The sequence below is a fragment of the Vicugna pacos genome, chromosome 20, assembly GCF_048564905.1.
Source record: "Vicugna pacos chromosome 20, VicPac4, whole genome shotgun sequence".
Taxonomy (NCBI): domain Eukaryota; kingdom Metazoa; phylum Chordata; class Mammalia; order Artiodactyla; family Camelidae; genus Vicugna; species Vicugna pacos.
In genome coordinates, this window is record NC_133006.1 from 6,445,991 (window position 1) to 6,472,023 (window position 26,033).

The following is a 26,033-nucleotide window of genomic DNA, read 5'->3' on the forward strand; positions in this document are numbered from 1 at the left end:
TGTGTATTGGTCTTTTTATTTTATCTGTATAATTTTTGGTCCGATGTTCTGGGGAGAAAGCCGCATCCCGGGCGAGGGGGGAGCACGTTCACGACACGCACTGTCATTTCTGCACTGGAACGTGTGGCGCACATGCTAGGATCAGTCACCGCACCTGCAGGTAAGTCCACCTCCTCTCCGACAGCACTCCAGCCGAGTGCCTGACGTTAAGGATACCTCATGACACGTTCTTGCTTTTCTGGAAACTGAAAAGCCCAAAGACACCCACAGGGATACATGTATATGTATATATATTCCGAGATGACTTACTTAAGTGTAAACTGAAAGATGGGAGGTGGGGGGCAAAAAGACAAACACACCCACCACAGTTCTTACCGTCCTGACAGACAGACACAGAACTCACAGAAGTTCCTTTAAGCACCTGCGAACGCCAGGCGATTCCAAGACTTTTGCCACGTTTCTGTGCCGTTGCTTGACACGAGGCCAGAGACGTCCCGGACATTAGACCTGTTACCCTGTAAGAATATCGTGATAAAGTGCACTCATATAAATGTGAGGTTTTCTTTTGCTTGAGTGGACAGTAGCACCCGTATCATTGAACTCATTTTTGTATCGGAGCAATTTTGCTTGCAGAAAGCTATGAAATAAAACATGTCCCCTAACTACATTGCGATCGAATTAATCCCCCCCAACCCCATCCCTGCCCCAGGGAAAAATCAGTGTATTTTTTTATGAGCAATATCAATTTGGAGTGACCAAAAGAGACTTAAAAATGGGTTTATTTTGATTTCTCATCTGAAATAATCATGTTCTGGTATTATATCTATATTTAATAAATATATACATTTTAATTTATTATGTATACTCACATACTATAGAAAGATACTAGTATGCATTTAATAAAACATATTCACTGGAACATGTGCAATACCTGATTATTTAAAGTGAACTTTCTGTTTGTTGGTTCTAAGTAAAGGTTATATGTACAGTATCTTTTAAGTAACTGACAGGCTAAGTTTGGGGGACATGAAACAGGGATATAATATATAACATAAAAATAACATTAATCAATCAGTCATTCTACATTTTATTTTGGGGGGAAGGTCATTAGGTCTATTTATTAGTTTTTTGTTTTTTTGTTTTTTTTTAAGGCAGTACTGGGGATTGAACCCAGGACCTCGTGCATGCTAAGTGCATGCTCTACCACTGAGCTCTATCCGCCCCCCCCATATTTTGGGCCAAGCTACTATTAGTGATCTTAAGTCTATACAGGGTCCTGGCCCTCTTATATTCAGGGGGAAAAGTTAATAAATCACTAAAGAAACATGAGGTGAAACCAGGGGATGTGTGACAAGTGCCTGGTTTTGTTAATGTAGTTATGTTATTCTGGCCTGCGTACATTTAAAAATCAAATGATAGAATTTTCTTAAAAATAAAAATGGCCTCAAATATAATTAGAAGGAAGGGAATGACTTCAGCTCAGCCTGCTTGAACCCTCCTCCCCCACCGCATTAAAGAGCTAGGGATCGCATTTTGGTGCAGCCATTATGGAAAACAGTATGGAGGTTCCTCAAAAGACTAAAAATAGACTTACCACATGATCCAGCAACCCCACTCCTGGGCATATATCCAGAGGAATCTTAATCCAAAAAGATACATGAACCCCCAATGTTCACAGCAGAACTATTTACAATAGCCAAGACATGGAAACACATAAATGTCCATCGACAGATGACTGGATAAAGAAGCTGTAGTGCATTTATACAATGGAATACTACTCAGCCATAAAAAATAATAGAACAATGCCATTTGCAGCAACATGGATGGACCTAGAGATCGTCATTCTAAGTGAAGTAAGCCAGAAAGAGAAAGAAAAATACCGTGTGATATCACTCATATGTGGAATCTAAAAAAAAAAAAAAAAAGACAAATGAACTTATTTACAAAACAGAAACAGACAGACATAGAAAACAAACTTATGGTGACTAGTGGGGAAGAGGGTGGTTAGGGATAAATTGGGAGTTCGATATTTGCAGATACTAATATATATAAAATAGATAAACAGCAATTTCATCCTGTATAGCACAGGGAACTATATTCAATATCTTGTGACTGTCATTTGGTCACCTGGAGGCATTTACAGAATTTGATTTTGGTTTGCTTTCCCAGGCCCCCAAGCCATTAGAGCCACTTGGGTCTAAAGGCTCCTTGTCTAATGAAGTAAACGGTTCTTCAGCATTAAGGAAGCCGAATCCTGCAATGGACTTTTTTGTCTTAAAATTTAAAACTACTCATTCTCACATATGGGTTACCTTCTTTTGAAAAAAATAGAGTGCAAAGTAGAGGGGCCCAGCTCAACCTCAGATCTGGTTCCTTTCACAGCACATCAGGGTGGAGGCGCTTGGGAAGTGCCCTGCTGGCCGTGGGGGATTGATCTATAAGACTGGAAAGGAAGGGAGGCTGAGGAAAGGTCATTTCCTTTCCAATTTTTTTTAAACTGAAGTATAGTCAGTTACACTGTGTCAATCTCTGGTGTACAGCATCACGTCCCAGTCATGCACATACATACATATATTCTTTTTCATTAAAGGTTGTTAACAAGATATTGAATATAGTTCCCTGTGCTCTACAGAAGAAATCTGGTTTTTTATCTATTTTTTTATATAGTGACTAACATTTGTAAATCTCTCAAACTCCCAAATTTAGCCCTTCCCACCCGCTTTCCCTGATAACCACAGTAAACAATGCTTTTTAATCATTTTAAAACCTGCTTTACATATTTGCAACAAAGGAAATTATAATGAGGTCCAGTTACTTACTACTTTGACAAAAAGCTCTGAAATGCATGTGCTTGTTTTGGTCAAAAAGTGCTCTGACGTCACCAACCATACACACACACGTGCCCAAGCTGCAGGGTGTGTCCGATGATGCGGCCAGCTGGCTGTGAACTTACCTCTGGGGGCCCACAAAGGAGGCAAGGATACTAACTTTATCTTTCATTCCTTTAGTAACTAAGTTCCCTTGAGTCCCTTGGGGTTGACTTGATGGCTACCAAAACCCACTTGGAAGTCAACAGAGTCGTGGATGAGTTGTGTATGCAAGTCACAGTTCGTATGACTATTGAAAATATCTGACCTACTCTGCCAAATTGTTCAGCTTTGGTTGATTTTATATAATTCTGGTGTCTGCGGAAATGCTGACTAACTAGCTAGCATGAAGGACAACAAAAATACAGGGTCTTTCTTCCTTGCTTCTACCGCCAATGTGCTGAATGAGGAACCTGTGCACAGCAAAATGTGTTCAAAGAAATTTTTACTTGTTTACCCACGCTTTTATGGTACCTCATCATTTGAAATGAAAGGGTGCAAAGGAGATGAGAATAAAAAGAGATTCAGAAGTTTCCAAAAGTTATCCTCGGGTCAAAACAAAACGTTCTTTGAGAATATTATTCATCTTAAGGTAGAGCTGTTTTTGCCCCAGGGCCAGGAAGTTTAGTTCCCACAGCCTGAGACCCTAACGTCTCTGCCAGTGGGCTCCACACTTCTTTGATGGCCTATTTCCATCAGTAAGAGTTTTCTGAGCAAACCCTGCCAATGGGTGTCTATTGGATGTTTTTCACTAATTTCTCAAGGCTCAATATAATCTTAGAGTGAGATTTGTCTGTAACAACATTGCTGAAGGGTTATATACTTACTTCAAACAGTCTTGACAAGTTTTTGGCACCAGTCTGGTCAAAGCTGATGAGACCCTCCCTGGTTTAACTCACAACGTGGCTGGTGAAGGGCTTGTTCTAGAAGTGTCATTCTTCCGTTTTCTTGTTTGGTCCTTGCATTTTAAGTGCTGCCTTAAGTCTGTAGTTTATTTGCAGGGATCCATGGAAGCTACATTTTATAAAGATTGTTAAAAAGAGATAAAATCTATACATTTGTTGAGCATGACGTAGACAAAGCGCAGTCAACTGTACATGCCCAGAGCCAAGTGAGGAGCTGGGAGCTGTTGATTTTCCCACCCTGTTCTCCTGTGACCTGGGATGCAGCCCGTGAGAGGATGCTGTGGGTACCACCACAGGGCGCACCACTGTGGTCTGCAGGACGTCCTTGGAGGTTGATTCCCCCTCCTCCTCTTAGATGAAGTGAAAATAAAAATATAAGCAGACAGCTTGTTTTCTTCCCATGTCATCCTGTTTTGGTGATCACTGTTCTGCACTTTTCTTCTACCTCTTCTTGGCCATCATCTTCCCACAGGATGGAAGGATGCTATCAAGAATCCTACTTCCTCTGCTCCAATAATGAGCACACAGGAGCAGGTGTATGACCGAGAAGGACTCAGACTCGGGGCATTGTCTCAGGGTTGCAAGAATGTGAACTTTGGGAGCCCTCAGCATTTCGTTAAAAATGAGTCTCGGCTGGTCCGAGTCTGTATTAATTTTCATGGTGCTTATGGTAGTCTCCATGGAGAAATCAGTCATAGTCACCTACTAGGGAGGGGGACAGGGTGAAGAGCCTGCCTTTCAGCTGGGATTGGTTGTGCATCGAAGATTTAAGTAGATTGAGGGATGTGTGTGTGTGTAGAGCAGGAATCTGGCTTTTCATGAAGGCTTAAGTCTTAGGAATGTGGTATGTTGATAAATACCTATCAGATCTGACCGTGGGCATGAGTTGAAAATGGATTACCATCAGGACTACATTTCTGAAAGAATGGCCAACTTGGTAGAAAAACATACATGGTTTATATTTTTAATGGCTAGTGTCGAGAAGTTTGTTTCAACAACCACCAGTCAGTGATGTATGTTCTGGTTGACAAGTGAGTCACAAAATACCTACTTGACAGTTGACCAGTGAATTCAGGGGAACAGACTCAGTTTGAAGCAATGTCTTCAGATATAAAGCATAAACGTTACAATGATCATGGATTAATTTGGAATTGTTTCTCCTGGGAAAGCTTTTGCTTTTTTTTTTTTTTTTTAGGTACCCTTGACTATGCCCAGATTGATTTTTTGAAGTCAGTTTTGGTTTACAAAGCTCTTCACACAAATATATGTCTTATATGAGGTTCCTAACCAGTTATTGAAACAGTAGATAAGTAGTATGTGAATTTTATGAAAAATTTAAACAAAGCTAGAGAGGTTGTTATTTGCCCAGGCTCACATAGCTAAAAATGACCGAGTAAATAAATATTTTCATGCTGAGACCAGTAATCATCCCAGTACACCTCACCATTACCCCAGGAACTCTGTGCTCCTGTCTGAGAAGGTGACTTCATGAGGACAGTGTGGTCATGACCTCTGAGGAACCACACCACATCTGCATTTTCCAGAGCCTCAAACTTCATCTCGAGATAGCTTTAGACTCTTCCTTTGGAGTGCTGGAAATGACTTGGCTTCCAAAACTACATTCGTTTTCCATTGTCTCATCAAATTATCTGCTTCCAAAAATGCAGTGACCTTCTAAAATTGGTTTGCTGAGTAAGATGGTCTGATTCGAGGCAGCTAATATTTAAACACCCTTTTCCTTCCAACCATTGCAAGATGTGTAATGAGTTCCCCTGTAAAGTTGCTTCATCACTTAGCTACCAAAGGGTCCCAATTCCTCCTGCTGCCACATAGGTATCCTGAACGGCTTCCTCAAATTAGACTTTGGAATATATTATATTTTGCTTAAGGTCACTAGTAATGTATGCAGATAAATGTTTGAACTCTTCAGTATGTGACGGTGCAGTGTTTCCAAAAATTTATTTCAGCTGTGGAGACATATGATGTGACCTAACCAAAAAAGGTGTAATAAAGACACATAAGGAATGATGTACTTTCAAGTTTTCCTGCTTCATTTTTGGTCAGTTTCACTATAGGGCTTTACAAGGTGGTCCTAGGCATGCGTCCTGATTCTGTCACTCAAATATAGTCCAAGTCATGTTCATACTTTCATACATGTGTTCTTTCACTCACTCTTACCTACCTCTGAATTTGTATCTTTTAATTTTTTTTTAATTGAAGTATAGTCAGTTACAATGTGTCAATTCCTGGTATATAGCACAACTTCCCAGTCATGCATATACATACATAGGTTCGTTTTCATATTCTGTATCTTTTAAGTATCAGTTTAATATACCAATGTCAGAATCCTTTGGTTTTTGCCAAACCATGTTTGAAAAGTAGTTAATTCGGTGAAGAACTTTTATTTACGCTGACTTCACTTTGGGAGTGGGGTATTTTATACATTCACTGATACACTGTGTTATCAATTTCTGATTATTACAACTCTATACTTGTTAATTGCAGAAAATGCAGTAAATACGTAAAAGTACAAAAAGGAAGCTAAATCACCCATCAACTCACTAAGAATAAATCTGATCAATTTTGAGGTGACTATTATTTTGTTTTAAATTTTTGATGTCATACTGTACTTTCATTTTAGTGTCCCCAAGTATGCACTTAAGCTAAAAAAGGCCAAAAACATTGTAAATTATTGATCCGTAGTTATTTCACTCTTTAAAACTGGAAATGGGGTGGTACTTACATTGCCTTCCATTGCTGGACAACAACTGCCCTACAACGTGGGTGATTTCAAACAACTAATGTCACATTTTCTGTGGACAGGAATTCAGGCCAAGCTTCAGGATCTCTTACTGCAAGGCTGCAATCAAAGTTCCAGCTGGGGCCACAGTCATCTGCATCACACTTCATTTGAGGCAGGGTCTACTTTCAGATTCACTAGTTGGTTGGTTGGTTGGTTGTCAAGATTCCAGCCCTCATGGGTTGTGGGACTAAGGGCCTCAGTCCTTGCTAGCTGTTCTTGCCACATGGGCCCCTCCAATATGGTGGCTTGCTTCATCACACTAGGAAAGCCAAGAGGGTGATGGAGTCTGACGTGACAGTCACAGTGTGTCATCACCTCAGCACAAAAATGATGTCCTACCACTGCAGCCATCTTCTCCCTTAGAAGCAAATTACCAGGTCCAGCTCCCACCTAAGGGCAGGGGGTTGCACAGGCCATGACTACCAGGAGGAAGGGTTGGCGAGAGCCATCTTTGACAGCCGCCTACCATAGTACTCAGAAAAACTGTATTCTAATCCACTAACTTCTTTATGTAATGAAGATACTGATTTTAAACATTTCAAAGTCCCTTTCATCATCCTATGGTTTGAGATATGACACACCAAAAATTCAATTACTAGTTCAACACCACCTAGATTGGAAGAGGAATGTTTCTTCAAAACTCTACTAAAGAGTGACATCATAAATCCCCTAGAAGAGAACATGGACAAAACATTCTCTGACATAAACCATAGCAATGTTCCCCTAGGGCAGTCTACCAAGGCAATAGAAATAACAGCAAAAATAAACAAATGGAACCTAATTAAACTTGCAAGTTTTTGCACAGTAAAGGAAACCATGAACAAAACAAAAAGACAACCTAAAGACAATCTACAGAATGGGAGGAAATATTTGCAAACAATGTGACAAGGGCTTAATTTCCATAATATATAAACAGCTCATATAACTAATAACAAAAAAAAAACAACCCAATAAAAAAAATACACAGAACTAAATAGACATTTCTCCAAAGACGACATACAGATGGCCAACAGGCACATGAAAGGGTCAACATTGCTAATTTTCAGAGAAACAAATCAAAACTACAATGAGATACCACCTCATACCATTCAGAACGGCCATCATTAAAAAGTCCACAAATGATAAATGCCAGAGACTGTGTGGAGAAAAGGGAATCCACATACACTGATGGTAGGAATGTAATTTGGTGCAGCCACTATGGAAAACAGTAAGGAGATTCCTTAAAAAACTAAAAAAAAGACTATCATATGATGTAGCAATCCCCCTCCTGGGCACATATCCAGAGAAAACTCTAATTGGAAAATATACATGCACCCTAATGTTCACAGCAGCGCTATTTACAACAGCCAAGACATGGAAGCAGCCTAAATGCCCATCAAAAGATGACTGGATAAAGAAGCTGTGGTATATTTACACAATGGAATACTACACAGCCATAAAAAGAATAAAACAATGCCATTTGCAACAACATGGATGGACTTAAAGATTCTCATACTGTCAGAAAAAGACAAATATGACATGATATCACTTATATGTGGAACTTTTTTAAAAAATGACACAAGTAAACTTACTTAGAAAACAGAAACATACTCAAAGACATAGAAACCAAACTGTAGTTACCAGCGGGGGAAAGGAGAGGGGGGGATAAATTAGGAGTCTAGGATTTGCAGATACACACTACTATATACAGAATAAACATAAGGTCCTACTGCAGAGCACAGGGAACTATATTCAATATCTTATAATATCCTATAATGCAAAAGTGTGTATATCTCTGAATCACTTTGCTGTACAGCGGAAACTAACACAACATTGTAAATCAACTGTGCTTCAATTTAAAAAAATACTGGGAAGAAGCAACACAAACATCCCAGCAAAGATTGTCTACCCCAAGTCACGGGAGCGTTGTCTAACACGGAAAGGACAAAGACAGATCGGACTACACATGGGCATGGGTGACTCCTTAAAAGGGTCAACAGAGAGGCCCCGGGCAGCGAATGAGCAGCATTCCCCAAATACGGTGAGAGGATGGATGGGGAACGAAGGAGAACCACCTCACCCTGTCTCGGTTAAATGCTGTCTTGCCTCGTTCTCCTCCTCTAGGTCCCCCCCACCCCCCTGTAACCCTGGAGGCGCCATGCTGCTGTCACATGGACACATTCGATTCTCTCCACTGGGGACACCTAGTTCTCATGGCTGGGCACCCGTGCCTGTGGTCACTGGCACCTAAATGCTCCTCTGCTGACCTAGGCACTCCCAGGAGTTAGCTAACTGGTTGGAGTTAATCTCATTCAAATTTTCTTCCAAGGGATCCGACATATGCAGCACCCGCATTCTAAAGGCTCATACCCTGGTGAAGTAGGGGAAGTAAATTTGGTCTAAGATTAAATACACCCCTAGGGCCCCCTCCTCGTACTGTGTCCCAGCGCAGTTTGACATTGGATTTGTGCCGGTGAGATCGCTTTCCGATTCAGAGGAAGTGCTTCAGAGAAACACGTTTCCTAGAAAACACCTCATTGACAGGCACTGTTTTATGGACTTGGAACCAAATTTCATCCAAGAAATTGTATGCATCATGAAATGATACTACTTGGGGATTTCTGCAGCAGCCATGAGCCAGCTTGCCTATAAATTCGTGTTAATTTATAACCCAGGACCTCGTGCACGCTAAGCATGTGCTCTACCACTTGAGCTATACCCTCCCCACTAAAGATATAAGACTTTTAAAGAAGTTCATGAAATACTAAATACAATGTAATTCTTTTTTAAATAAATGCCTGTGCCTGCATGTCTATATGTACCTATAAAAAAGCAGAATAGGATATTCTTTGATTATAGATAATTTTTACTCTTGTATTTTTCTGTGTTATACCATGCAAATGTCATTCAGTTAGCTTATATGACTTTTGTTACTAATAATAATGGCTTTCAAAGTGTATTGTACAAAGAAGATAGTATTTCCTTGAAAAACTTATATTTAACAAAAATAAACTTTAGTGCCTTCATCCACCATGGAAAAAAAAACAATTGAGATCTCACTTTTCATACTATATACATACATTGGCTTTCAGGGGCAGAGCTGTTTTCCAATTTTCATTACTTTTTAGAGAAAAGTCAAAAGGTACTGGAGCCATTTTGGAGAGCTTGACTCCCTCCCACCCCTTCCCTGACACACTGTTGATTGCAGTGAAAGGATGACTGGAGCCAGCTGTTCCTGAAGGTCTCTGCACTAGGAACCACGTTTTCTCAATTCCCATCCAACCCTTTGAGAACAGAGTTATCTGACACTGCTGCTTAGGAATCTGATGAAGCCCAGGCTCTAAGAACTACATGTCCAAAGCCACCAGTTAATACATAGAGGAACCTGTTTACCAGTCCCGTTCTGGCAGAACCAAAGCCTACGGTTGTTCCACGGTAGATACCTCACTACCTGTGTGAGCCATTATTTTTCAGATTTATTTTTTGTGTCCTGGCCACACCCCTATTCATCGGTATTGGGTGCTTAAGCAACTTACAAAAAACCTGAAAATATATTCCCCATTCTGCTTACCCCACCACCACCAACAAAAAAAAGTAGCATAAAGTGCATATTTTAAAAAACAGAATTCACCTAGTTTATGCAAACATTACTTCCTTAAGAGTTACCCCTGGGGAGATATTAGAAAGACAAAAGCAGAAGGATTTAAGATGCCAATGGGGAAGCAACAAGAAATGTGGGTCTTGAACATCGTGAAGTCAATTCAAACGACGCAGCTGATCTATGCTCAGCTTTGCAGGGAAATCCTTGGCTTCAGAGGATCATGTGTAAACGCTGTTTAGGATTAGGCTGAATTATAGTTCCAAGTGAGCAGAGGAGTCCACTTTCTGTGCCAAGAATCAGTGATCTTGGTTTATGGTTGCCTCTTATCTCTTTGACGTGTGGTGCTTGGGTCTCTTAAGATCAAGGACGGCTTTTGGAGCAAAGCATCTTCTTCCTGCCTACTGCCAGAGAGAAAACTGCTCCCAAGCTGGATATACGGCTGCAAATGCCAGAACTACAACATTTCTCACGTGCACCTACCAACAGGTTTGTGAAAAAATGCTAAAGAAGAACCACCACCTGATTCTAGTACACATTCTAGAACACAGATTTGACAATGCAAAGTAAATCTTATCTACTTTTCTACGGAGCTAGAATACTGCAAAGACCCGTTATCTTTGTCAGTTACCCTCCAGTCATGGCCTCCCTGCGAAATAGATGCACTGGAGTGATTGATCAGCTGGTCACCCACGTTGTCTGGTAACTGACCTGAGTGGTGGTGACCAAACAATTTCTGGTAAGAACCCTCCCCACACACTCCCATATATACACGCCATGCACTTGGGGGGGTCTCTTTGTTTTTAATCCAACCCAAGAATCCTCAATCATCTATCTCAAAGCTTTTGAGTGTCTATATCATGGAGTATTTAAAAACAAATAAAAGGCAGGTGAAGCTTTAGAGGAGTGCAAAAGCAATCTGCGCATGCAAGATTGACAACCTACAGGTAAAAGCAAAGATTGGGTTTTATAAATGGGAATGAGAAAGCCAATGATAGGATATAAGATAAACTTTATCTACAGCATATAAGAAAAAAAAGTAAGTTGACTGACTGCTCAATGGTAGACGTGTAAATGACCTTGAACTGCCTTAATAGAAATGTAGTGCCCAGCATGGAGGAGTTGGAGAAAGTCCTGCTTCACTGCGGTACCTCACCATTGTAAGGTGTGGGCACCCGGGCACTTCCGGCAGGGTACAGCTCAGAACCATATCGGGAATGGACGCAAGAATACAGAAGAGTAAGACTTTATCTTATGTTTTAACGTAAGTGCCTGCAAGTTAATTATTCCAAGGAAATTCATTTTTTGCAAAAGAAATGATACAGCTTGGATACTGCTTACTTTAAGGATAACAAGTTAGCTTTAATTATAACAAGTTAACCACAGTTAACAGGTTACTTATGACAAATCTGATGAAAAAATTCTCTTAAGCTTTTAAGTGGACTGACAAATCATTTTCCAACAACTAACATTAATTCTCTCACGTATACTCTCAAGGTTACACTCACTGTATTTGAGAAATAACTATTAAAACCTCTGAATATCACAGGAAGGCTCTTTATACTTCAAAACGACAGATTTAGGAATCTGACTTCATGATGCCTAGACACAGAATGTATCTAAGAGTAATCAGTGGGTAAAGATCCTCTAACCATTTCTCTGATATCCCTCCCCATCCCCCAAGAAAGGGGGAGCAGCAATCTGAGTAGTTTATCCTTGTGAAGACAGTCTTTTCTAGGTTTCTGTTAACATTATTCAGAATATGGAATTGCGACTATCAAACATTGATAAAGGAAACTGGAGACAGTTTACAGAAATAGAAAGATGCTCTTAGATTTGAAGAATTAATATTGTTTAAACGGCCAAATTACCCAAAGCAATCTACAGATTTAATGTGATCCCCATCAAATTACCCAGGATACTTTTCACAGAACTAGAACAAATAATCCCCAAATTTATATGGAATTACAAAAGACTCAGAATTGCCAGAGCAATATGGAAAAAAAAAGAGCAAAGATGAAGGCACAACCCTCCTAGACTTCAGGCAATACTACAGAGCTACAGTAATCAAAAAGCACGATATTGGCACAAAAACAAACATATGGATCCATGAAACAGAACAGAGAGCCCAGAAATAAACCCACACACCTATGGTCAATTACTCTTTGACGAAGGAGGCAAGAATGTACAATGGAGTAAAGACAAGTTTCTTTAGAAAGTGGTGTTGGGAAAGCTGGACAGCCACGTGTGAATCAATGAAGTTAGAACACTCCCTCACACCATACACAAAAATAAACTCAAAATGGCTTAAAGACTTAAATGCAAGATAGAACATCATAAATCTCCTAGAAGACAACATCGGGAAAATATTCTCTGACATAAATTATAGCAATGTTCTCCTACGGCGTCTACCCAGGCAACAGAAATAAAAGCACAAATAAACAAATGGGACCCAATTAAACTTATAAGCTTTTGAAAGAGGAAAGGAAACCATAAGCAAAACAAAATGACAGCGTACGGAATGGGAAAAAATATTTGCAAATGATGTGACTGACAAGGGTTTGATTTCCAGAATATATAAACAGTTTGTACAACTTAGTAGCAACAACAAAAAATAACCCAATCTGAAAATGGGCAGAAGACCTAAAGAGACATTTCTCCAGTGAAGACACACAGATGGCCAAGAGGCACATGAAAAGTTATGCTTGGTATCACTAATTATCAGAGAAACACAAAACTACAATGGGGTATCACCTCACACCAGTCAGAATGACCATCATTAAAAAGTACACAAATGATAAATGCTGGAGAAAAGGGAACCCACCTACACTGCTGGTAGGAATGTAATTTAGTGCAGCCACTATGAAAAACAGTATGGAGATTCCTTAAAAAAAAATTAAAAACAGACTTACCCTATGATCCAGCAATCCCACTTCTGGGCATATAGCTAGAGAAAACTAATCTGAAAAGACATATGCACCCCAATGTTTATAGTAGCATTATTTACAATAGCCAAGACATGGAAGCAACCTAACTGTCCACTGACAGATAAATGGATAATGAAGATGTGGTGTATGTATACAATGAAATACTACTCAGCCACAAGAAGGAATGAAATAATGCCATTTGCAGCAACATGGATGGACCTGGAGATGATCACACTAAGTGAAGTTAACTCAGACAGAGAAAGACAAGTATCATATGAGATCACTTAAATGTGGAATCTAAAAAATGGCACAAGTGAATTTATTTACCAAACAGAAACAGACTCACAGACATAGAAAACAAACTGATGGTTACCAAAGTGGAAAGGAAGTGGGAGGGATAAATTAGGAGTTTGGGAATAGCAGATACAAACTACTATACATAAAACAGATACATAACAAGGTCCTACGGTACAGCACAGGGAACTATTTTCAATATCTTGTAATAACCTATAATGAAAAAGAATAAAAAAAGGAATATATATGTATAACTGAATCACTATGCTGTATACCAGAAACTAACACAATACTGTAAATCAACTATACTTCAATAAAAAAAAAAAAAGAGCTGTGGAATTATGGCCCTCTAACTGCGCCAAATTATTTAACTGGGCCAATAACATTCTAAAGGACCACCAGTGAGTAGGCGACAGATCTTTATTTCATCATGAGAAAGGACTTTTTATCCATCACAGCTTTCCTAAGGGGGCTGCCTTGGAAGTAGAATTACCAGATAAAATACAGGACACCAGCAAAATCTGAGTAAGTGGTGAAAAATTTTAGTATCAGTCAGTCCCAAACATTCCATAAGACATTTCTTATACTAAATATTATTCACTGTGTATCTAGAATTCAAACTTAATCCTGTCATCTTACCTGCTAAATCTGGCTACCTATTCGGAAACGGTTGTTTTTATCACCAGGTGCTGGTGATGAAAAAAAACACAAAGATCACACGGAGGTGTGGTATTGAGGGTCCGAGAGTCAGGGAGGAGAGCTGGGATTGTACGGAGGAGCGCAGGGTCTGGGTTTCATCATCTTCGTGGGTGCCTCCTCCGAGTCAGAGCTCTGCTACACGTGGGCGGGCAGTGGGAGGTGGGGGGGGCGTGGGTGGGAAACAACTGACTACAGTTTATAACTTAAAGGCACAGTGGCTTTTCATGCTCTTTCCATTTTCTTTGTTTCTTGCTCCTTTAGAAGGATCAACCCAACAGCTCTCCAGCCCGTAGGAGGTACAGGGGACAGTGGAGAGTGCAAAAGAGAACAGCAGTTTGCTCCTTACGAATGTTTCTTGAACTGGTGGGAGATGCTTGGGAACCTGTTTATTGACAGGATGGTGTTCCTACCAGCAGTTCTGGAATTTTCACCACCAAGATGCAGCCTGTCCCCTGTATTTTTCTGTTTTGCTCCTAAAAGAATACGGCATAGGAAGAACCCTTCCCACAGATGGGGATCAGGGGAAGTAAATTCTGGCAGGGCCTCTAAATCACATAAGAAGAGAAGTTAAAAGTTGGCCCTGTTTTGAAGTCGATGAATCCACTGCTTTGGAAACATTTCTTAATGTTTCCGAATAAAGCACTTAAGGAGGCGTCTTCCTTAAAGGAGGTCGTACAGCGCATGGTTTTAACGACTTGTCACGTGAAATCCTGAAGTCACTCCCTGTTGATAGCTGACAAACAACCAGAGTTCAGCTGAGGTCCCTTTTGGGTTCGGTTCTCCCAGGCGGTGTGATCTGTTGACTGGAGACTGTTGTTAAGGCTGCAAAAACAGCCTCCGGCTGGGTGTCGGGACAGAGCGCAGGCTGCCCAGGGCATGAAAATCCAGCTGTGCACATACTTGGTGGAAGGGATGTTGCTAGAGATGTATTCTGAGGTTACAGCGATGAGGAAAATGACAGCGCCCCCGGGAGAACCTGAGGCCACAGCCACGGTGGCTTTGGGGACCCAATAAACAAGAAAATACCCAACTTTGTGAAATGTTTTCCTTATTTTAACTGGTAGAGACCTACTTTCCCTTACAATGAGACTAATGTTCCCTATGCAGAGGGAAACTGAAGAAGTCTGACAATACAGGAGAGAATTAAAAAATAGACTTTTAGAGTGGGGAAGGCTTTCCTAAGCAAGACACCTAACGCCATGAAGGGAAAAAGGATAAGTGTCCATCAAAAATTGTCCCCAAGTCAAAGACAGACTGGGGGAAATATAACAGCATATTACATAAGGATAACGTAATATAAAGGATAACACGTTCTAAACATACGTGAGAATACAATTCACATCAGAGGAGTATGAATGGGTAACTTACTCAAAGGTAAGAGTTATGAGAGCGCATTTCATTCCTCCTTAGCTGTCCGGCAGGCGTGCGAGAGTCCGACCGCGCACAGCGCGGGCCGGACGCGGCGGCCGCCCACCTGGTACCCTGCCGCCCAGCGGGCTGTGTCAGCGCCTTAAGGGCAGGTGCCTTAGCAACGCAGCTTCTGGAAACGTCTCCAACAAGAAAGTGGGCTACCCTGGAGCAGTTTTCCAGGATAAAGAATATTCCCCTCATTGGACCCTGTTGCTCTGCCAGCCAAAGACCCAGGTGGTGACTCGGCACTGCCTGCGGGCGGAGGGGAGGGCGACACGGGAGAGCAGGTGTTCCGGGCGTCACACCCATCGGGATGCAGTTCAGCTGAGCTGGAAGCCAGGGTGAGCTCACAGCCTGAATGGCCACGGAGAGAGCTGGTCCATGGAGATGTCAGGCGGGGACACGCACTTCCATGTTGCGGGGAGAGGGCCCCTACACACACTCATCCCTCTTGCAGGGGGGATCGGAGACACTCCAGGATTCTTCTGCTTTGAATCTAGCCCAATATTTGCAACTTCTTTGCTCTTTCCCCTTTGAGTCCCACGTTCCCTGCTCCACCAGCTGACAGGAGCTTCACTCCCTCCTGGGACTACTGTTTCCACGTTTACATCTTGCAAATCTGCAACATTTCCAGTCCCCCATCCTCTGAATTCCTCCATCCTCAGCAGGACGCTGGGCCTCTGTGGTCCCCTGCAGGAGCCACTGCCTCCTGCTCTGGAATTCTCAGACCTTCACACCTCATCTCCTAGGAGAGTTTCCCTCTAATCTCACATCTGTCTCAGCTGACACTTAGTGAGGAGCCACTGTTGAAGAGCCCATTCAATCCTGGTTCCCAAGGGGTCTGGGAGGACCAGCCTTTGCTCCACCAGCTCTCCTCTGTCCTCAGCTTTGCTGTTTCTTAGTTTTGTTAACATCTTATTTTTAGTGGGAAATGTATTTACATGATTCAAAAGTTAACACTATAAAAAGATGCACACAAGAAGTCTCAGTTCCGCAGCATTCCATCCCATTTTACTAGTTTCCTATTTCTTCTTCCAAAGGTTCTTGACCTGAGCTTGCTTGTGTGTGTGTATATATGTATAAATATATACACACACACAAATAAACCAATGCATGAAGGAGATTATGCTAACTTTTACTCCCCTTAACTCCAAAATTTAATTTTATATTAACTGTACTATACTTTTCCTTTTTTACATAAAAATATCTGGTTTTATACATATGTATACACACACATATTTAATGTGACAAAATACACATAAAAATGGTTAAAATGGTAAATTCTGTTATGTATATAGCTCAGTAGTGTTAATTATAATCACATTGTTGGGCAACCAATCTCCAGAAGTCTCTTCATATTGCAAAACTCAAATTCTGTACTCATTAACCAACAATTCCCTATTTCTCCCTTCCCGCAAGCCCTTGCAATCTCCATTCTCCTGTGCTTTTATGAGTATGCCTACTCTAGATTCCTCATATAAGTGGAATCACACAGTATTTGACTTTTGGGGACTAGCTTGCTTCACTTAGCATAACATCCTTCAGGCTTATTCATTACTGTAGCTTGTGTCAGAAATTCCTTCTTTTTCGGGGCTGAATAATATTCCACTGTATGTATAGACCATGTTTTGTATATCAATTCATCCATCAATGAGCATTTGGGCTGCTTCCATTTTTTGACTACTGTGAATTATGCCACTATAAACAGAGATGTATGCATCTCTCCAAAATATCCTCAGTTCCTTTTGAGTCAATGCACAGAACTGCTGGGTCATATGGTAGTTCTCTTTTTAAGTTTTTGAAGAAAACTCCATACTCCTTTCTGTAGTGACTGTACCTTTTCATTCCCATCTGCAGTGCCCTCGGATTACAATTTCTCCACGTTCCTGCCAACATTTGTTATTTTCTGTTTTGTGTTTTGCTTTTGATAGTAGCCATCCTAATGGATGTGTGGTGATATCTCACTGCAGTTTTGACTTGCATTTCCCTCATGGTTAGTGATCTTGAGCATCTTTTCATGCACCTGTTGGCCATTTTGTCCCAGCTTCTGACTATTCCAGGCCTTGAATAACTTACCAGCTTAGTGGCAACAGAAATACTTTGGCCCCCTTCTTTGCGATATTCCATAATATTTTATTTCCCTACTCCTTTCAGCTGAATGTTTACAATCTTCTTCTACTTCTAAGGTTAGTTCTTGCCCCACTTTACTGGCTGTAAAGACACTGCTGAGGAGGGACAGATAAAGATGGCAGAAAAGAAGGATGCAGAGCTTAGCTCCTCCCACAAATACATCATAAATACATCTACATGTGGAATAATTGTCACAGAATTCTAACTGATTCTACAGAATGCAGGCAGATCTCATACAACTAGAGCTGCAAGAAAGACTACCATGTATCCAGATAGAATGGAAGGAAGAAAAAAAAAAAAGGAATCAGGATGGGATCTTTGCCCCGAGGAGGAAGCTATGAAAGAGGAAAGTTTCCCTTACCCTGGCAACCCCCTTCACCAGCGGGCAGATCAGCCAGGGAGCTTCAGAGGCTCAGAGAAGGCTCAGAGCAGCCAGTCTGCGCCAGGCAGAACAGAGCGAGACCGGCACAGAAGATCCCTAGCCAGAGACGTGTACCTGCTGGTGTGCATCATGGCTGGGTGCTGAAACCTGGGCTTCAGCAAACATGCTTAAGGATAATATTGGAGCTGGCTGTGCAGAGACAGCACAAAGGGGCTGGGGTGTGGTCTGAGCCACAACTGGAGGAGTATGCAGGATGGAGCCCGGGTCCACCAGAGAAGCCCCATTGCTCATGCATGCACAAAGGGAGAGGCAGCCCACATCATAACAGCCTCATTCTTGGTGTGCTCACAGCAGGTGTGGCCCTGCCTCTGAGAGCTCTGGGAGCCCACAGACCCCATGGGTGGCCCCCATGCAGAGATGGGCTGAAATCAGAGCCCATCCCCAGGGCCCACATGGCTTCAGAAGCAGGGCTGAAGTCTGAACTGCATCCTGGCAGCATTGGCGGATTTAAACCACCAGTGGATTTGTAAGCTCAGTGCCTGTGGGACATCCGAGCAGGTGACTAGCACTCCCGGGGCTAGGGTGGCCCTGACATTAGCAGCTACATGCACATGGGGGTGGGGCTGGGGTCTCGGCAGACTCAGTAGCCCCCATGGTGTGTCCGGGTGCCCAGCTACAGCAGATCTGCACCGGCAGGTCTGTGGGAACAGTGCCCAAGGGACATCCGGTCTGATTGCCTGCAGCCCCACAGCTGAGGCGGGGTCAAGGGCAATGTCAACAGCAGTGCACTTTGAGAGCACACACAGCGGGTGATGGGCAACCCACAGAGCCCTTCCCAGTGGACAGTTTCTACTGAGGGATGCTCAGTGGCTCCTCTCCCAGTGGGAGCACTCCTGCCCTGCACACCTCACACTGCACCTCAGAAACAGATCTGGGGGCTTCTGCTCCAACAACTGGGGAGCAGACCCTGCCCCTGCCAGGGCTGAGAGAATCGCAGAGCAAAGGGGAGGCCCCACTCAACATCCAGTGCATGCTCTGGTCACCACAACACCAATCACGCCCCCATCACGGGGATAACACCCAGCACACACAGGGGAAAGACGTGGCAGCCGTCCATACTAAAAACAGCCCTCACAACAAAAATACTAGACTCACGCAGGCTACACACAGATGCTCCCACATAAAAACAGGTCACCAAGAAGACAGTAGAAACTGTTTCTCTTAAATTTATGGAGTCAGAGAAATATAAGGAAGCAGAGCAACCACTTCCAATTAAAAGAACAGAGAAATCCCAGGAAAGAACAAACAATGAAACAGATCTGTGCAGTCTACCAGACCCCAAGTTCAAAAGGAGGTAATGAAAATACTGAAGAAAAAAATGTTTAAAGTTATCAATAGAAATGCAGATGACTGTACTAAGGAAGTAGAAACTATAAGGAGGAGACAAAATTAGAAAACTCATTTGCTGAGACAAAAGCCTAACTAAAGGCAATGAACAACAAAGTAAATAATGCAGAAGAATGCATAAGTGATCTGGAAGAGAGAGTGATGGAAATCACACAATCAAAAGAGCAGACAGAAAGAAAAATGCAAACAACAAAAGGCATATACAAGATTTATGGGACAATATAAAGTGAGTCAATCGACACATAATAGGAATCCTAGAAGGAGAAGGAGAAAAGAGGACTGAAAACGTTTTTGGAGAAATTATGACCAAAATCTTCCCAAACCTAACAAAGGAAACAGATATCGAGGCACAGGAAACACAGAGGGTCCCAAACAATGTCTATACCAAGACATTATAATTAAAATGGTAAAAGTTAAGGAGAGGATTCTACAGGAAACAAGAGAAAAAGAGTTAGTTACAAGAGAACCCCCATAAGGCTATCAGCTAATTTCTCTACAGAAATGTTGCAGGTCAGAGGGGAGTGGCAGGATCTACAAAGTCCTAAAAGAGAAAACATGCAACCTAAGATTCTCTGCCCAGCAAGAGTATCATTTAGAATAGAAGAGATAAACCATTTCTTAGGCAAGCAAAAACTAAAATAATACAGCAAACCTATCCTAAAAAATGCTGAAAGGTCTAAAACTATCATAAAAAATCCTGTCCTATAAAACCTATCCTCAAAGTCTATCCCATCCTAAAAACTGATTCTAAAAAATATTGGATAGTCTTCCCTAAATAGAAAAGAAGCAAGAATCTACAGGGAAGAGAAAATCACAACTGGAAAGTAAAGCACTTAAATAAGACAATATAGAATTTTTTTTAAAAAATCACAAAAATTTTGTGAAAGCAGTAACTACAATGAACAGCAAGGGGATAAACATGAAGATGTAAAAAAGGACATCAAAATCATAAAGTGTGGAGGAGAGGGTAAGAACGTAGATCTTTTTAAAGAATATATTTGAACCTATGTGACTACCGGTCTAAAGCAAGTAGATATAGTATGGGGCAAAGTTACTTGAAAAACAGGTTAACCACAAGTCAAAAACATATAATAGATTGAAGTAAGCCAAAAAGAAGATAACTCAAGCATAATACAAAAGAAAATCATCAAATCACAAACAGAAAAACAAAAGAAAAAGAAAGTAACAACAAAGAAATATAAAGTCAACTGGAAAATAAGCTTTAAAATGGCAATAAATACACATCTATTAATAATTACCATAAATATCAATGGACTAAAGGCTTCAATAAAAAAAACAGTGGCAGATTAGATACAAAAACAAGAGCCTACAATATGCTGCCTCCAAAAGATCCACTTTAAGGCGAAGGACACACATAGATTAGAGGACAGAAAAAGATCTTTCATGCAAATGGAAATGACAAGAAAGCCGGGGTAGCAATACTCATATTAGACAAAACAGACTGTAAAACAAAGGCTGTAAAGAAAGATAAAGGAGGACACTATACAATGATCAAAGGAGCAAAATGAGGATATTACACTCGTTGACATACATGCATCCAATAGAGGAGCACTTAAATACATAAAAGAAATACTAACAGACATAAAGGGAGAACTGGGTGGGAATACAATAACAATAAAAGACTTTAACATTGCTCTTCATCAATGGACAGATGGAAAATCAATATGGCAACAGAGATACTAAATGACACAATAGAATAATTAGACTTAATTGATATTTTCAGGACATTGCATTAAAAAAAAAACCCAGAATATACATTTTTGTTCAAGTGCACATGGAACATTCTCTAGGATATATAACATAGGACACAAAACAATCCTCAACAAATTTAAGAGGACAGAAATTATTTCAAGCACATTTTTGACCACAACAGCATGAAACTAGAAATCAACCACAGAATGTGAAAGGAGAAAAAACCGATTACATGGAGACTAAACAACATGCTACTCAAAAACCAATGCATCACAATGAAATCTAGGGAACTTAAAAAACACCTTGAGACAAACTACAATGAAAACAAAACCATACAAAATCTATGGGATGCAGCAAAAACAGTTCTGAGAGGGAAGTTCATAGTGATACAAGACTTCCTCAAAAAAAACCCCAAACCACCCCCCCCAAAAACCTCAAATAGACAACCTAACCTACCACCTAAAAGAATTAGAAAAATAAAAACAAATCCTAAAGTCAGGAGTAGGTTGGGAAAAAAATATCAGAGAGGAAATTAAAAGATACAGATTAAAAAAGCAACAGAAAAAGATTCAAAGAACACCCAAGAGCTGGTTCCCTGAGAGTAAACAAAATTGACAAACCTCTGTCCAGGCTCACCAAGCAGAAAAGAGAGAGGACCCAAAAGACGAAATAAGAAATAAAATTAAAGAAATAACAACCGATATCGAAGAAATACGAAAAGCCTAAAGAGTACCGTGGACAATTACGTGCCAACAAATGCGACAATCTGGAAGAAATGGGCACATTTCTAGAAATATACCGCCCACCAAAACTGAAGAAGAAATAGATAATTTCAACAGACTGATCACTAGAAGTAAAATGAATCTGTAATTAAAACAAAAACAAAACCTCCCTGAAAACTAAAGTCCAGGACCAGGTGACTTCACTGGGTAATTTTACCAAACACACAAAAAAGAACTTATGCGGATCCTTCTCAAACTCTTTCAAAAGACTGAAGAGGAGAGAAAACCTCCAAACTTATTCTGTGAAGCCACCATCACCCAGATACCAAAACCAGACAAAGACAATACTAAAAAAGAAAATTACAAGCTAATATCTTTGATGAACATAGATGCAAACATTCTCAACAAAATATTGGCAAACTGAATCCAATAACACATAAAAAAAAATCATACTATACACCACAATCAAGTTGCAGTCATCCCAGGGACACAAGGATGGCTCTATATGCAAATCAACATGATATACCATATCAACAACAACAACAAATGACAAAAATCACATGATCATCCCAGTAGATATAGAAAACGCATTTAACAAAATTCAACATCCATTCATGATAAAAACCCTTACCAAAGTGGGTACACAGGGGCATATCTCAACAGAATAAAAGCTACTTAAGACAAACTCACAGCCAACATAACACTCAAACGATGAAGAGTTGGAAGCCTTCTCCCTCAAATCTGGGACAAGACAAGGATGCCCAATTTCACCACTTCCATTCAACATAGTATTGGAAGTCCTAGCCACAGCACTCAGACAGGGAACAAGAGATCCAAATTGGAAAGGAAGAGTTTAAATGGTCATTATATGCAGATGACATAATACTATATATAGAAAACCCTAAAGACCCCACAAAAACTACTAAAAGTGATAAAAGAATTTGGCAAGGTAGCAGAATACAAGATTAACATACAGAAATCTGTTGCATTTCTTTACACTAATAATGAAATATCAGAAAAGGAAAGTAAAAAAAAATCCCTTTTAAAATCATATAAAAAATAAGATACTTCAGGAATAAACCTGACCAAGAAGATGAAAGACTTTCACACAGAGAATCATAAAACATTGCTTAAGGAAACTGAGTATGATTTAAAGAAGTGGAAAGAGATCCATGCTCTTGGATTGGAAGAATTGATAGCTAAAATGGCCATACTACCCAAAACAATTCACAGATTTAATGCAATCCCTATAAAATTACCCAGGACATTTTTCACAGAACCAGAATAAATAATCCTAAAATTTATATGGAAGCACAAAAGACCCACAATTGCCAAAGCAGTAAGAACAAATGAAGCTGGAGGAATAACCCTCCCAGATTCCAGAGAGCAAAACTCTTCAATACCACAGAGCTACAGTAACCAAAACAGCGTGGTATTGGCCCAAAAGCAGGCGTATGGACCAATGGAATGGAACAGAGAGCCCAGAAATGAACCCAGAGACTTATGGTCAATTAATCACCAACAAAGGAGGCAAGAATATATAATAGAGAAAAGACAGTCTCTTTAGCAAGTGGTGTTGGGAAAACTGGACAGCACATGCAAATCAATGGAGCTAGAACACTCCCTTACACCATACACAAAAATCAACTCATAATGGCTTAAAGACTTAAATGTAGGATAGGACGTCATAAACTTTCTAGAAGAGAACATAGACAAAATACTCTTAAACTATACCAGTGTTTCTTAGGGAAGTCTACCAAGTCAACAGAAAAAAACGCAAAAATAAACAAAATGAGCCCTAATTAAACTTTTAAGCTTTTGCATACCAAAGGAAACCACAAACAAAACGAAAAGACCTACAGAATGGGAGAAAATATTTGCAAACAATGCAACTGACAAGAGCTTAATTTCCAAAATATACAAACAGCTCATACGTCTCAATAGCAAAAAAAGCAAACCACGCAATCAAAAAATGTGCAGGAGACCTAAATTGACAGTTCTCCAAAGAAGACATACAGATAGCCTACAGGCTCATGAAAAAAATGCTCAATATCGCTAATTATTAGAGAAATGCAAATCAAAACTACAATGAGGTATCACCTCATACTAGTCAGAATGGCCTTCATTAAAATGTCTACAAATGATAAATGCTGGAGAGAGTGTGGAGAAAAGGGAACCCTCCTACACTGTTGGTGGCAATGTACTTTGGTGCAGCTACTATGGAAAACAGTATGGAGATTCCTTAAAAAACTAAAAATAGAGATACTTTATAATCCAGGGATTCCTCTCCTGGGCATATATTCAGAGGAAACTCCAATTTGAAAAGATAACATGCACCCCAATGCTCCAAGCAACACTATTTATAATAGTCAAGACACGAAAACAACCTAAATGTCCATTTCCAGGTGACGGGATACAGAAAATTTGATATATATGTACAGTGGACTACTATTCAGCCATAAAAAGAAACAATGCCATTGGCAGCAACGTGCATGGACCTCGGAATTATCATACTAAGCAAATCAGAGCGAGAAAGACAAATATCACATGATATCACTTACATGTGGAATCAACAAAAAAAAAGACACAAGTGAACTTCTCTACAAAACAGAAACAGACACAGACATAGAAAACAAACATATGGTTACCAAAGGGGAAAGGGGAGGAGGGATAAATTATGAGTTTGGGATTAACAGATACACATTATTATATATAAAACAGATTCATATCCTATAATAAACTATAATGAAACAGAATATGAAAAAGAATATATAAAGTTATGTGTAACTGAATCACTTTGCTGTGCACCAGAAACAAACAGAACATTGTAAATCAACTGTACTTCAGTTAAAAAAAAAAAAAAGACCCTTCTGAATCACGGCGTCTTCATTACCTTAACTTTTCCCATTCTGTAGGATTCCTCCAGATTCCCCTCCATCCTCCATATTCTGAATTATGTGATAGGCACATCCTGAGGGAGAGAGGAAGCCAATAAATTCTGGGTCTGCTGAACACCTCCTTCGTTTAAACAACCTAAACGGCCGAGACATTCCTGCCCCCTGCTTGATGTTTTGTTACCTGCCGCTCCAAGGGGCTTGCTAGGTCTCACCTGGACCTGGACACTATCCCTTGAAGATGATCAATACTTCCACCTTCCGACTCTTGAGTTCTGAAATTCACCTAATAACGCTTGAAAAAACATGTCCTGATCTTCTCAATCTTTCTCCAAACTGCCTACATCAGTGGTTCTCAATTATCGGCTGCACTTTGGAATCAGCTGGAGACAGTTTTAAAGACTAACACCTGGGTTCCACCCCCAGAGGCTTTTACTCAATTGGCCCAACTGTAGCCTAGGCGTCAGGATTCCAATGTGGGATCCAGGTTGAGAACTACTCACCTAAATTTGGGGGATGATTAATTATTGAGTGGCATTAATAAATCAATTAATGACTGGCATTAATAAACCTTAACTCATCCCTCGAAAGCATCCTAGCGTGGGCTCTCTCTGGGGGTTACCCCAGTTGCCTCTCCAAGGTCTGATCCTCTGCTAATTATCTTTGGCCCCCAGGCTTCTCCTATGACCTAATCACAACTCCCCCTCCCAATTGCAGGCGTAAAAGGAGTGCACCGCTTTTGATCCTTCATATCTCTTGAGACTTCAGGAACAGAGTAGAAGTAAGTATCTTTCCTACCCCGCCTTGAACCCCTCTTACAGGCAGGAATACACATTGTCAAATATTAGGTCCAAGGCCTATTGGAAAAAACTGTGGAACCTGAAGCCTATGATTCTAGAATTCAACTAAAAATTACCTATTTCTAAATACATCCAACTGGCATTTGCTTCGGTAAAGACACACACATAGCTGCAAAGGCAAGAAACTTTGAGTCTAGCAGGAAAATGGGTAGAAATAACACGGGGGGGGGGGGATGTTGGTCTGCACCCTGCAGGCTCGCAAGTGTTGTAGTTGCCCGGTCTTGAGGCGGAAGGAAGAGCCAGGAGGGAGCATCAGAGACGTCAGTGGTTTAATAAATGGGGATATCTTACGTGTCTGAAGGAGGATCCTGGAGCGGCACCCCATCGCGTGCGGCAGCCGCAGGGCAGGACACGGTAGCAGCCTTCACCACCTGGGGAGGAGGCGTCCACCTATAGGCGGAACTGACGTCCGGTTGGCTCATCAGTTACCAGGGAAACCAGCG

General features: G+C 40.8%; 1 long non-coding RNA gene across 1 annotated transcript; it reads right to left on the reverse strand.

The window, feature by feature from the left end:
• Position 1: 1 nt before the first annotated feature.
• Positions 2-25,946, reverse strand: LOC140687666 (uncharacterized). The gene is made up of 3 exons (XR_012062086.1): positions 25,882-25,946; positions 24,730-24,807; positions 2-515 (listed from the first exon to the last, which is right to left on the reverse strand). It is a non-coding gene; the product is annotated as an uncharacterized lncRNA (long non-coding RNA).
• Between the last annotated feature and the right edge of the window lie 87 nt (positions 25,947-26,033).